Source organism: Drosophila melanogaster, chromosome 3R (genome assembly GCF_000001215.4).
Source record: "Drosophila melanogaster chromosome 3R".
NCBI classification, from domain to species: Eukaryota; Metazoa; Arthropoda; class Insecta; order Diptera; family Drosophilidae; genus Drosophila; species Drosophila melanogaster.
Genome location: NT_033777.3, coordinates 29,343,150 through 29,356,771, shown reverse-complemented (window position 1 = coordinate 29,356,771; position 13,622 = coordinate 29,343,150). Strand labels below are relative to the sequence as shown.

Below are 13,622 nucleotides of genomic sequence, written 5' to 3'. Positions count from 1 at the left end.
GTCCAGATTTGTTGGCCAAACTTTCGGCAGCCTAACAACAGTCAGATGAGTAAACAGTTTTCCAATTGCAAGAAAACTTTCCATTTGCCCGAGAAAGGCAAACATTCTTCGCCTGTGATCACAGGATCATGCAGTGCCTGGAAAAGTTTTTCGGTTTCCGAAAACAGGATACATTAGCCCCTAGAAGGCAGCGTCTAATTGCTTTGGCCACAAATCAACAAATCTTCGTCTTACCTGAAAGTGTGGAATTTATGGCAACATCTGCAGATTCTTCGGCGCTTTGGCGGCCATAAAATCATTTTGCGGTCACTGAGCAGCGTGGAAATGGGAAAAACTGGGCGGAAAGTGGGCGAAAAGTGTCGCTCTTTAAAGCGAAATAAGAAATTTATGAAGTTCCAACCCGATGTTCCCTTATTCTGGACGACGACACGTACTCTCAATCCCAGTCACAATTTTCCAGCTGGTCTTGTTTCTGGGCCACATCTAATTCATTTGGGAAAGTTATTTATTGTATTATTTACCACTTGAGCCCGAAACTTTGTCAATTGTTTGTGTTTGCCGACCAGAAAGTTTGTGCCAAAGACACCAGGAATATCTGCCTTTGAATATCTGGTTTCTTTTTTTTTTTCTCTCTTTTGTGGCTTTCATTTAGCACTTTAATATTGATGTTGCAATGGTGAAAAATTCACAAAAGATACTCCACTGCCTGTTTTTTTTAAGCTCTGCCAGCTGTTATGAATGATTTTTTCATATATGGGCTAGGACCTTTTTAAACAGTCATAGTGTTTAAAAATTGATGGGCAGCGACATGAAAATTGGACGACAGCACTTTGAAGAGATTTTCCCCAATTTAATGACAACGGAGACAGGCGAATTGCAATCGTTGATTGGGGCTTAATTCGAGTGAGATTGACAGCTTGTTATTCGCGAATTTCGGTGCCATCAGCCATCACATTATTCTCACAGTAATAATCATCAACCTGCAGACACGAGTACACTTTGCATTCATTATCCCATAGACAAGAATTTTGTAAATTGTCTGTGCAAATGTAATTAGATTTCGCTTTGAGCAAATAGGCCAACAAAAAAAAATAATGCGACACAGCCGCCAGGAATCCGCGACAAGCCGCAATCCACCCCTTCAACCAAACCGCATCCTTCGTTATCTGTGAAAAGCCACAAGTAGAAGGGGTTGGGTAAAGGAAAAGCCATCCCCTTTTCCCATATTTTCAGAGTGTTTACCTTGGAGTGTGATCTGCACTTAATTAATATGATATTCGTAAGCCACTCAGCATCTTTTGTATCCTTGTATCCTTCAGTTGCCCGGACAACGAGCGCTTTTCGCTGTTTTGTTGTTCTCGGCGGATTAATTAGCATATGTAAATGAAAAATCAAAACTCAGCCACTTATCAAAGGAGCAGCAGCTGCAGGGTTGTTTGCCATCTGCATCACCGTCTTGGCGCTGTTCGTCCTTTTGGTCCTTTTCGGTAATCGCTCCGTGTGGCAAACACGCACGTTGCGACAGTTAAGATGATGGCAAGCAGCTCGTAAATGACTCACAACTCCCAGAAAGATAGTTACGAAAATAGTCTTGGCCTGCAGCGATTGCAGCCGGGCTTTATTTTATTTAATTTAATTAAAGCCACCGCAGACAGCGCTGCGGACAGGCACGTTGACAAACCCACAGCCTAGTGGCAGCCTCATTTAAATACAAATAATTTATGAATGCGAATCCCTGCTGTCTCCGCCGGTGAGTTTCGCGAACCAGCTGCGTGAGGATTTTCATATTTTTTATTTATTTTTAATGCTGACGCTGCATTAAATGCTTTTTAACTTATTTGCCGCTGGCACTCGTCCACCATCAACTGGCCACCGCTCCTTCTCCTTCGCATTATATTCCGCTTTATTCCGACAACATTAAGCAGATTACATATACGCTGAGATTATTAAAAAGTTAAGAACTTAAAGTGCCGCATAATGAGATGCAATAGCATTTGCATTCATACTCAATGCATTTAATTAATGCGCCGCCCGTTTGCTTTGCCCCACATCGCGCATACGCAGCGTTGCCCGTCCGCGATCGATCCCCATTAATTGCGAGAAGCGGTTACCGCAGCTGCCCAGTTCTGCGGCGACATTTAATAACGATTCATGGCCTCAGTATATTTGGCAGCCAGGAGCAAGGACATTCGAGGACGGCAATCAGCGGGCGATTTATTGATGGCCGACTCAGTTGACCCCCGACCTGGCCGTCGTCTTTGGGTTTCAATCAACAGCAGCGCCACCACCACAGAATCAGCCACTCAATTGGGTTCCCATAAATAATGCATGCTCATTGACATGTGTTTCGAAAGCACTAGATCACAGGGTCGAATGTAGGAAGCCTACAACTCAATGGAGCTTGTTCAAAACTAATTCAAATGTGTTAAATGGACAATATGAGTTCGATATTTTACTCATGTTGCTAAAAGAATGCTGCAAATCTCTTTTAACTGCATATTTTTTTTAACAGCTTTATTTAGTCTTATCAGAAGGCAAATGTCGAATAGCAACTTCACAACTAGATGACTTGAAAACTTTATTGACAAAGCACGTTTCGGGCTTAACCAATCTACATATGACATCTGAACATTTGGGGGTAAACATATTTGTGGTTAACTGCTGATAGTTTTCTGTGGCCAAAGTTTTGTACGAGACATGTGCGGAACAATCAATTTCTCAGCCTGTCCGAATGTTTTGGGCCATCGTAGATGGCCACAAGCCCAAGTGAAGCGGAGGTCAAAGGCAGCGAACGGGAAGGGAAACGGAATAAAACAATGCGGACAAGGCCAAAAAAAAAAAGTGAGGGGAGAAAACTACTTAGGCAATTTTCAAGTGATGTCCTTGCCGCTCGTCGCACTGAAAACGATAAGTGGGTGGTTCCCAAGGACCCCCACTTTTTGTATCTGTGTATCTGTCTTGTTTGTGTGTGTGTTTAAGTACTTTGTGGTCCATCTGCCATACGCGTCACGTCCCTCCCTCCCACCTTCCACCCTCCGCCCGCTGAGTAACTAAAACAAACAAAAACAAAACAAAATGCCCATAAAAATGGACAACGGCCAACGCGCTGATAAGCTGCAAATAATTTGTGAGCCAGTGTGTGTATGTAGATAGATGTTTGTGTGTGTTTGTGGGGGCGACGATAGCGGCAATTTCAAAGGCGCTTCAAAAACACGCAAACAGCAACCACAACAACAACTTAGCCAGGCCAAGTGCCTCCCATATCCGTGTGTGTGTGTGTGTGTGTGTGTGTGTGTGAGTTAGGGCTTTATGCCATGCTGGCATATCTGTGAATCATAGAACGTCCTTCTCGTCCTTTTCAAGTGGACATTGCTGTTGATAAGAACTGAGGAACCACAACGACAAAGCGGCAAAAAATTGAAATGCATGAATAACGAGTATTGTGAAAGGATTGCTCAATATAAATATAAATATATATACTATAATATAATATAATATATTTTATATACCTAGCATTGGCTAAAATGATTGTTGTCTTATTTTTGCCGACAGCCTGTGATTTCTGGCTCATTATGGCCGCACTTTCGGTTCAGTGGCCGCCCTTTTTGCGAGCCCTGTTAATTATGGAATTATGGAATTATTTGCTCCTTCCGCTTTGCCAAGCATTAACTTGTAGCCGCTGCCGACTCGATCAGGTAATCCAATCAAAATGCGAATAATTATTGTCGTGCAAATGGAATGCAAACAAAATGATGTGCTGCCGTGTTTCCGAATGCGAATACACTTGTGGCAATTAATTCGCCCCAGTCGAGCTAGCAGCTCGTCCGCAAATTGTCCGATACATAACATATATCTACATATATGCGTATATATGTATAGCTCTCATTAGGCCTCGGATTCTACCAACTGAATATGGCAGCGATAAGCCGCCGCAAAACTGAAAATCCACAGCCACGTCGGCGCTTTTGGGTCGAACAATAAAAATTGAGCTAATGCAAATACACAAATGCGAAAAGAGGGGGTTTTAATATTTGCATACGTTTTTTTGCGAACTCACCCACTAGCCGGGTTTATTGACCGAAATGCAGAAATTGCTGAAATTCGAAGCATCCAACTGCCTGCCAAATGGCCCTGCACGCTGCCAATGCCAAAATGAACGGCTTACGGTTTTTAAGCGCAAGTTATGGGCCATCGTGCGTCGATTGGCGGCGGTTTTAAATTTCAATAAAAGTGAATTCGCAATGGCCAAATGGCAAATAGTGCATAAAGTGGCCTTCTACTACACACAACACACACACACACACACGTAGCACTGCTGAACAAATCGGCGGATCAACATATTGGCATGGCAAGGAGGGAAATTGAAGGGAAAGGAATGGCGGCGGGTAAAACCCCAAACGAAATGGAAAACAAAAGGCGAGTCGAGTGCTGTGGGTGGTGGGGCGGTGGTGTCAGCGAATTGCGGTCCTTCCAACGCATGACATTTATGCCTGACATAATCCGCTTACACAACAGGATAACAAGATGAGCACTCGTACATTTTTAATACGCTCGAGATACAATAATTTATATGCGTGGCACGTAAGCGCCTGCCAGCAGAATCCGCAGCAGAATCAGCAGCGCCTGCAGAAGCTGTTCTTCCGTGGAGCTGGAGAATCAGGATCCGCAGAATCGGCAAGGAGCAAGGTGGCGACGAAGGCTCACGGGCAAACGTAAACAAAAACTGCGTCGTCTGGTCCCCATTTATCCGCTCATCTGGAGCATATGGAGCTTAGCAGGCTAAATAAAAAGCAGACAGGGAAGAGGGAATTGGAAAGGTGGAAGTGACTTGAACTTCTTGTGATAATTTGAGATTATAATAGTCAGCAGTATCGTGAAAGACATTCTTTCATTCTATAACTTCATAAAAACAAACTTAAGTTGGTAAATTAAAGTTTAAGCGTTGCGAAGCCTAGTTGGCCATCGAAACAACAACTGCTCGGCACTTGTGGAATCAGGCAGATTCGCGCCAACGAGGTCAATGGAATCGCAATCCAAATGGCAATCCCAATACCAATCCCAATCCGAATCCCAATACGAATCGAAGCCCAGAGAAGAAAACAAAGCAGGAAGCGGAAAAACATCCCGGCCAAGTTAGAGCAATGTCAAGAAGCATTTACACACAACGCCAGCCGTTGGTGGGGCAACAATTTATGCGTTTTTGACTTGGTTTCTTGTTTGGTTTTGTTTTGTTTTCCCTCCATAGCTTTTCATTTGCGCTTCCCTCGTTTTGGTTTTTGGTTTTTGTTTTTTTTGGTTTTTTGCGTATTTCCTCCCGAACGAAGGCGTTAAATTTAGCAACGCCCACACGTAAGCGTGTCGATACTCTACACGTGTGTTTGTGTATTTGGGTGTGTGTGTGTGTGTGTGTTTGTTCGTGAGCACTTTATGTCTTAAATAAGTCAACAACAGGAGTCACAGGATAACAAGAACAACAACAACAACAACAACACCGCATCTTTCGGGGGGCGAACACGTTTCCCGAGCTTTGTTTACACTTCTGTGGGTTTTGTTTATGATGTCAAATAAAAGTGCACAACAATACCGAATAAATATTTTATTACTTTGATGAGTCCGCTTGTCTAAGGCATCGGCAATCGAATTCGGAACGGCAACTTAAAGTATTACCCACCGATCAGAGTGAACAAAAGTTAAAGATGTCTGCGGAATTTGGGCGTAGTGAGCAGCACATACTCGTAAACAGCTTTTGACAAATGTGCGCCTAATAGAAATAAATGCAAATATAAACTTGTCCAACTCCAAGCGCTCACGGGCCTGTCGTCTATCAGACGTTGTCCATTTGTCAGCGCCAGTCGACGACCTCCCGTCGGGAAAAATGGGAAATGGGAAATGCGGAGATGTGGAAAATGCGACTGCGATGGCGAAATGAGAGCGAGCTGCCTCCGCTTTTATTGTCTCACTCGTGTGATAAACATCTTGGCCTATTGCGGCCAGTATTTCGTATTTCTATATATACATATATATATATATGTCATTCCCCCGCCGACTTCCGCTTATCATTAAGCATTATCGCGCGACGTATGTAGTCTGCTTTTATTGTCTCCTTAACTTAACCGCCGCGTCGGCCGAACAGTCATGCCCTTTGCCCCTCGGCTTTGTTGCTTTTATGTTGATTAAATTATAAAATATTTATTTCGCAGTCGCTGTTCAGATGCTGTTGCTGCTGCCATGGCCGCCACTTTTATATATCAACTCGGTTTTTATTGTGCGTACAACGCGGCGTATACACAATATTTTGCCGGCATGTGTCAGCATGTGCTCGTCCCTTCCGCTCTCCACCGTATGTCAAATCATTTTAGAGTGATTTTCTCATATACTTTTGCTAAGAGAAAGCAAAGAACATTCGCCAGTTAGCAAACATTAGTTTGCAGTCACAGCAAAGTACATTTTCCGCAGTGAAAATAGTTAAATAGGAGAGTCTCTAAATTTGAATCCCATTTTTAAGGTGATTTATATTACGCAAAGAAAACATTGAAGGTATAGAAATTCGCTTAATCCGCGAATTAAATTCATAATATTTAGCTTTCTTCCCCAGTTGAACACAAATTGAAGCAGAGAAACCAGAATTTCCGCATTCAGCTTGCGTCAAAAGCCTGAGGGGAATTCATCAAAATCGAAGGCAGGATTAGTCCCAGCTTGTTTAGACGGCAGATTCTGAGGTGGAGCACACCGTAAACAAACCAGCCACCCCATGGTGACCCATAAGTTCTCACTTTTCTGTGGCATGTGGGTAACCCAAATAGAGCCTCCCACATACCAACTGGCAGCTGACAGGCGAACCCGACTCTGCCCGACTCCCAACTGCTGGATCTGGAGTGTCCTGAATCGCTGGAGGAGAGTTGGATGAGATGAGAGCTGCAGCTGCAGCTGGAGCAGTTTATCAATTCGTAGCACATAGCGAAAATTGATTGCAACGATTTATACTTTCTACTTCCTTTCACTTTATCGCCGTAGTGCATCTACCACCTCAGTGTTCTAGGTGCTCCATTCGGTACTCGTTGCTGCTTTGTCCCTTTCGCTGTATAAATACTTTTACTATAATATCCTTTCATTGCTTGTTTTCTCTGCCAAGTGCCTGGCATTGTTTCTTGTTGTTGCTCAAGTCGACACTGCGGAAAAAAGTCCTTGTTCGTAGATTTATGAGCTAGAAGAGTTCAGCTAGCAAAAGAGATATTTACTATACATTTTAGAATACTACTAAATGTGGAAATGAAATATACATATAAGATATGAAAAAGATGATGACAGCACTTTATGCAGTTTTACCTGGGTAAACCACTTTCTTTTCCGTGTAAGTATTCGTATCGTTTCGCTCCGTTTCGATTCGACTCGATTCGTTTCTTTCGCTTTCATTGGCCCTTGCCAGGAGTCCGTGCTTCCTTTCTGCTTTCTCTTTATCCTTTCTCCGTGCTCCGTGCAGATGGAGTGGTCACGGGTAGGGGGACGCCCACCGGGCCACCCATTGAATCCATCGAATCCTTTGGGTGGCTCGGTGCTGGCAATCTTTTGTGTAACACAATACAATGTCCTGCGGTTGTAAAACGATTTATTTTGTTATTGATTCGCTGTAAGTGCGGCACACAGTCGTGAGCACGGTGTGGCAAGCACATCCTGCAGGATATGATGTAAATAAAGTAATGGCCGCTCCAAGGCTCCTCCATCGCCAGCAACGCCACCATCGCCACCACCGCCCCTTTGCATACCATCGAGGTCGTCTCGTCCTCGTCTGCGTGCTAAACATGAATAAATATTTCGTTCAGATTATTGAAGTTTTATAACTCATTTCTGTCGATTGGTGGGCGCGGCGTTCCATCGATGCCGGCGAACTGGGAATCGAGCAGGAGTCCAAATATAGCCGCCGAAGGAGGTCGAGGCTACTGAGAAGGTTCCCAGGACATAGCTCCTTCAGCTGTCCGCTCGGCGCTCCTCAGCTCTGCAGGTCCTGTCTTCATCTCTGCTGCTCCTTCCGCTGCACATTTTAATAAATCGCTTAGACTTCTGGGCCAGAGGGGCAGGCGGAGAGCTAACGCCCACGGGAATACACTTAAAGAAATGCACAAGAAGTTGTTTTGAATAATGCCGAAGTTGGCCTACAAAGCTAAGCTGTATTAAAGAATATTACGACCTAAAACGATTGCATTCAAATGAATATGTACTACAAAGACGAAGTTTAACTACTTTCCTCTTTCTCAAATAGTTTCAAGTACCTTTTATTGCAGTGCACTGGCAGCAGCTAGGAGCACAATAAGAAAATTCATGATCATAAATATCCTGCAGGCGTTAAACGTTTGCCTCGTTTTCGTCGTCCTTTGCCGCCTTTAATCCTTGTGCTTTCAACTCGATGCTCTTTGCCCCATGTAAACTCCACCAGTGCACCCCGACTGCCCCAACCCGCGCGCCCAGTGACCTCTGCTCCTGTTTCTGCTTTATGCACCACTTTTGATTTAATGTGCTCATTCTCTGCCACCGCCAAAGACAAAAACAAGAGCAAAAGCAGAAACAACATCAACAATGGGTCCTGTTTTGCCTTTGCTCCTTTCGCCTGCCGAGTTTTTGTGATTTGTGTCTATATTTAGGTGGCTCGTTCGTCTAATGTCCTTCAACTCGAATGCCTCGTCATCGCAGGCACTCCCCAATTCTATGTGTTTGTTTGTTTATTTTTTCCATTTCCAAGCCATTAAATAAAGCGCCCTGACACTCCAACAATCACATGGCACAACCAGGGGCATGCGGCGAAAAAGTAGAAATATTTCCCGCGTAATGATTTGCGACACATTTATTCGCGACATAAATTAGACGAGTCCGAACTAGAAAAACGCCAGCCACTGACCAACTGCCACACAAAGCAGAAATAAAACCTGAACTCATATATTCTTGTTGAAAATCATTAAAAATCTGGAACTAACTAGCTAAGAAATGGGGAGAGCAAGCGAACTTAATTCTAATTAAAGTGGTTTAAAGCCACAAGCTTGGAAAATAATCAGCTGAGCTTGCAGTAAGTTTTAAGTAGTATTAGTCCTTCCTTTAAGTCTTCCTGATTCATTTCCGTTCATGATAGCACTTCGATAGTCGGAATTAAAGATCTAAATGAAACTAGGACCCATTCACGTTGGCGCTGTGCCACGTAGCCAAAAACAATAATCATAACAACAACAACAACAACAACAACAATGGCCAGGACAACAAGGACAAAGGCAACAACAATGCGTGGGCATAACTAAACCAAATTGGCACATGCAGACAGCTCATCGCTTATTCCATCTTTATGATTACCGAAGCGACCCAAAGCCAACATTCAGATTAAACAGCATGCGACATGTGCGACACACACACACATACAGATGCTCACGCAGATACACACTCACACAGACACGCGCGAGCGGGCAAAAGGCACACAACAAGACTGAGATACATTTGTATCTGCATGTCTAAGTTGTCAAATGTATGCAGAAACATAAGCTAATCAAAGCTAGTTTAATGCGTGCACAGCCAAAGTTAATCCTAATTAATTTAATTACGCTTTCGGCATAAATTATTTCACAAAGTACGAGACACAAACGCGGCCAGTGAGTTATGTATTATCCACAATTAGCAGATTCTAATTGTTATTAATTGCCGATTATTATTAAAATATGCCCTCTTTTGGAAAAAAATCGCATTTAACCTGCCGGAATGCCTTCAGTCAACCAATTTAGTTTCAATGGTTGGAAAAATATGAAATCATCAAAAGTTTCTGCTGTCCTCCTACTTTGCGTAAATATATTTTATTGAAATATTGCACCTGCCATTTCGGGCCGCCCACTTTTCCGCATTTTCCATCTCCGGCAATCGAAAAACTTCGCTTTGCGATGCCCTGCACGTGCGGGAAATTGTCGAGATGGCAAATAGTTTTCCAGCAACAACAACTACAGCCCAAGATGGCAAATAGAAAACTGCAAATGTCCCAGTGACAGACGGAGAATCCTTGAAAGGGAGACGATGGACCATCCAGCTCGGCTTCGGCATCATTTTCCCTTTTTTTTTTTTTTTTTTTTTTTGTGTTATTTTCTGGTGGAAAACTCGAAAATTATTGTTTTTGTTTTCGTTACACTCGAATCCAGGCTCTTGTCGCAAAAGTTTTATTAGGTGTCTGCATCTTTCGGCCGATATGCTTCATCTTTCGCCAAAAATTACTTGAGGGAATTCGAGTGCCGGCGAGTCCGAGAAATAATGATAATAAAACCAAAAAACCTGTGCTATCACGGCAAACTTCGGGGCTATAGAAAGAGTTTTTAATTAAAATATGGTCGAAAATCCCCCGACCGAGTCAATAAATCAACGACCCCTCTTTCAACAGGTTTTATCAAGTGGCCGGGTCTCGAAATGTAGTATGTATGCATTGCATACCCATATACCCATGCCCATACATACATATATACGGATACTTAAGAGGCACTTTGAGGCCTGGAAAATTGGGGCCGAACATGCAACCTTATGGCTGCCAAAAAAGTGGGTCCAAAGAGTGGGTTGGGTGGCAGTGAAACCTCTTTTAAGGCGCCGTGAGAAACACATATTTTATCTCCGGCCGAAATGTGAACTTGGCATGCGAACCATTACCTAGTGCACTACTTTTGTTAATGCAGTGGAACGCTGTGGAAGTGGACCAAATAGCTGTTATTAGCAGTGTATTTTAACATTTAAGAGCATAGACGTGTGCAGTGCGCACTCTCACAGCTGTTAAGCTTAACAGTAACAGAGGCTAATGCTGTTAGGAACGATTTGGCATTGGAACAGGACCACATCTGGGAGTTACCTCATTGCGTGTAATGGACATTTCACGGCTGTAATTCCCGGAACGAGGATAATTTCAATCAAAGTTATAGGAGCAGACCCCACAAGCTCGTAAAGGGCAGTTGTCAGTTGCAGGCCGAACTGCTAAACGGCTGAATATAGCCGACATAACCTCAGGCCAAGGATCCGGTGCGCAACCGTATATCCTGCTGACTTAGGTGGATTTGTGTACTGACATTTGGTTGGGCTGTGTGGTCGTCTTAAGTGCTTGGGGGGTCCTTCCCTTACAAAATGAACTGGCAGCAGCTAGAATCCATCCTACCCACAACCTGTTGGTCCTGCAGCCTAAAGGTGGTCAATTGCTTGCTACTCATGTTTGCGTTTGAATACAATAAATGCGTATTGCCCTTAAGATATTTTACAAATGGCACTGACTTTTGCTACTTTAGTGCTTTTTTAGAATATAAGGTGCCTTGTGGTCCCATTTTTATGACTGATAGCTACATTTGAAACAGCACTTCTAACTTTAATACTATGGAACTATGCAACTTCGATTGCTCATTGAGTTTTGAGCGGCGAACTCACGCACATCCCTAATGCCGCATTTGGGTGCTACTGACTGACTGGCCAACAGTTGCTACTCCGCATATCATGGTCCTGTCTGCGGATCCGTGGCTAGGTCTGCGTTGGAATTAAACGCGCCGCTGGATGGAAATGCAGGTGAGTTGCACTCAACCGCAAGGAACACACGTCAGTTGAATGTTGGCCGATCTACGTGGACAACTAGTTGGTCAATCGTGAGCTTATTGAAGAGAATACCTTTAAGTTCACCATCTAAATTTATACATAAAATGGTAGATGCCCAAAAACTGTTCAAGGTATGCATTTCTTGAATTTATACCTTATGAGCTCTATATAGTTTATTTGGTTAGAGCACCTTAACTTTATGGTTTGTTCCTTAGAGCAGCCACCGAAGTGGACTTAAGCCAACTGTTCGCGCTCTTTGAGATTACTTAGTCCTCGACAATGAGGGGTAGCTGCATGGATATAGCCACCCCTGTGGACCAGCTTGCCCCCTTCAATTTGGCCATTAAGACGACCCTCGCTCTCCGAGGGCTTATGAATAATGTGCACGATTTGCGGACGCTATAAATAATACGCAAATCGAAAGCGCACTCGCCCTCTAATTGAAAATGCTCGACTGGGGAGCGGAAATCATGGCGAGGGGAGGGGGATTGATGCGCGAGGGGCGTGGCATAAGGGACGGATATGGGGTGGAGCTGCAAGTGGTCAGCTGCGAGAAGCGCTCCTGCCACATAGAATCGTTCGTTTTGCCAATTAGACAGCCCAGACACGTGTCGTAAGCTTATATCCGCAGTCAGCTTTGGCCAACACTGAACTGCACGATTTCGAGGATGAGTTATGGGATCAGTGTAAACTGATATTGATAAATTGTTGCTTCATACAAGTTACGCTAGGTACATGGGTATAGTTATTTAGAGAACTTCAATTTAGTCTCAATTTTCTGTATATTAATAGTAAGATTTTTAAATATGACACTATTGAGCAACTCATCTGCCCTATTCTCAACTTTTCAATGTGCTGTCAACAACTGTTTTGTGTGCCGCAAAAACTGATACACTGGTCCTAATACAAATCCCTTATCCTTGCTCGCAAGTGTAATTTATCTGCTGGAGTTCACGGGAGCCTGACGATTGAGGATATCCGTGAGCTTACAACCGTTAGCCGTTAACGGTTAACTCGGCAGAGGGTCCAGGGGCACAATCGTGGGGGGTGGGTGGTGGTTGGTGGTCGAAGGGCAAGGACTCGCAGTGAATGTGGGGCGAAAACAGCGACCCCCGTGTAAGTGGGCCAGAAGTGCGCACTTGAACTACACGCGTTACCGTTTGCGTTAGCGGCGTGCTTTTATGGCCAAAACAACGAGGAAAATCGCAAAAGAAAAAGCGAAGATGCGGCAAAGTAGGCTATGAAATTTAACTGTCCTACATTGTACCGACAGCCACTTAAACTTTTTAACACCAATTTAATCAACTTAGCAACAGCATTCGACACTAGTTGCCCCTCCCGACCTTTTTATATCCCACGGATAAAGGGACATGGAAGATGGCAAAATGGGACCCAAAAACTGGGAATCAAAACCAATGAACTGGATGACAAACTGGGGATGTGAAAAGAAGCCCGATTGAGCCGTCAATGATCTGTGAGAAATGACGAGTGTTTTCGGCGCGACATGAGGAATTGTCAGTCAATTATGGAACTATATTCCTCAGGGGACGAGGGAATAAAACCGGCAGAAACAGCTCAATTTGCGCCATTTAAATGCCTCGTAAAACATTTTCCCCCATGGCCTGCACAAACTTTTATGGGCCACACACCAAATTATTTATAAGCAATGGACCACATCTTAATGATTTAACTGCCCGGCAAAGGAAGTGCATAAAATCGCCGCAATTCCGGTTTAATTTCCTCGCCGTGACTTTGCTCAGGCAGTGGAAATGGTGCTGCTACTGGAAGAAAGAAAGCCAAATGGGAAAGAATGGCTTGCCGACGACTTTCACTCAAGCGAGCCAGAAGGCAAAGGTGCACTCACAGCTTTTATGGTCACTTCTTGTTGAACTTGCGCATAGTTTTTGCGCTTTTTCGCCAACAATGTTGCATGTTGCCATCGCAGCGCCGAAAAACCAAACACTAGTGTTGACTGCAAAAATGGACAAAAAGATGAAAAGGGGGAACACCCCGAATATCAGCTTTATGGCAGTTGCACAAAAAGC

General features: G+C 43.8%; 1 long non-coding RNA gene across 1 annotated transcript; it reads left to right on the top strand.

Annotated features, from left to right (window-relative positions):
- lncRNA:CR45547 (long non-coding RNA:CR45547) lies at positions 1-624 on the top strand. Its single transcript, NR_125291.1, has one exon. It is a non-coding gene; the product is annotated as a long non-coding RNA:CR45547 (long non-coding RNA).
- Positions 625-13,622: the final 12,998 nt, after the last annotated feature.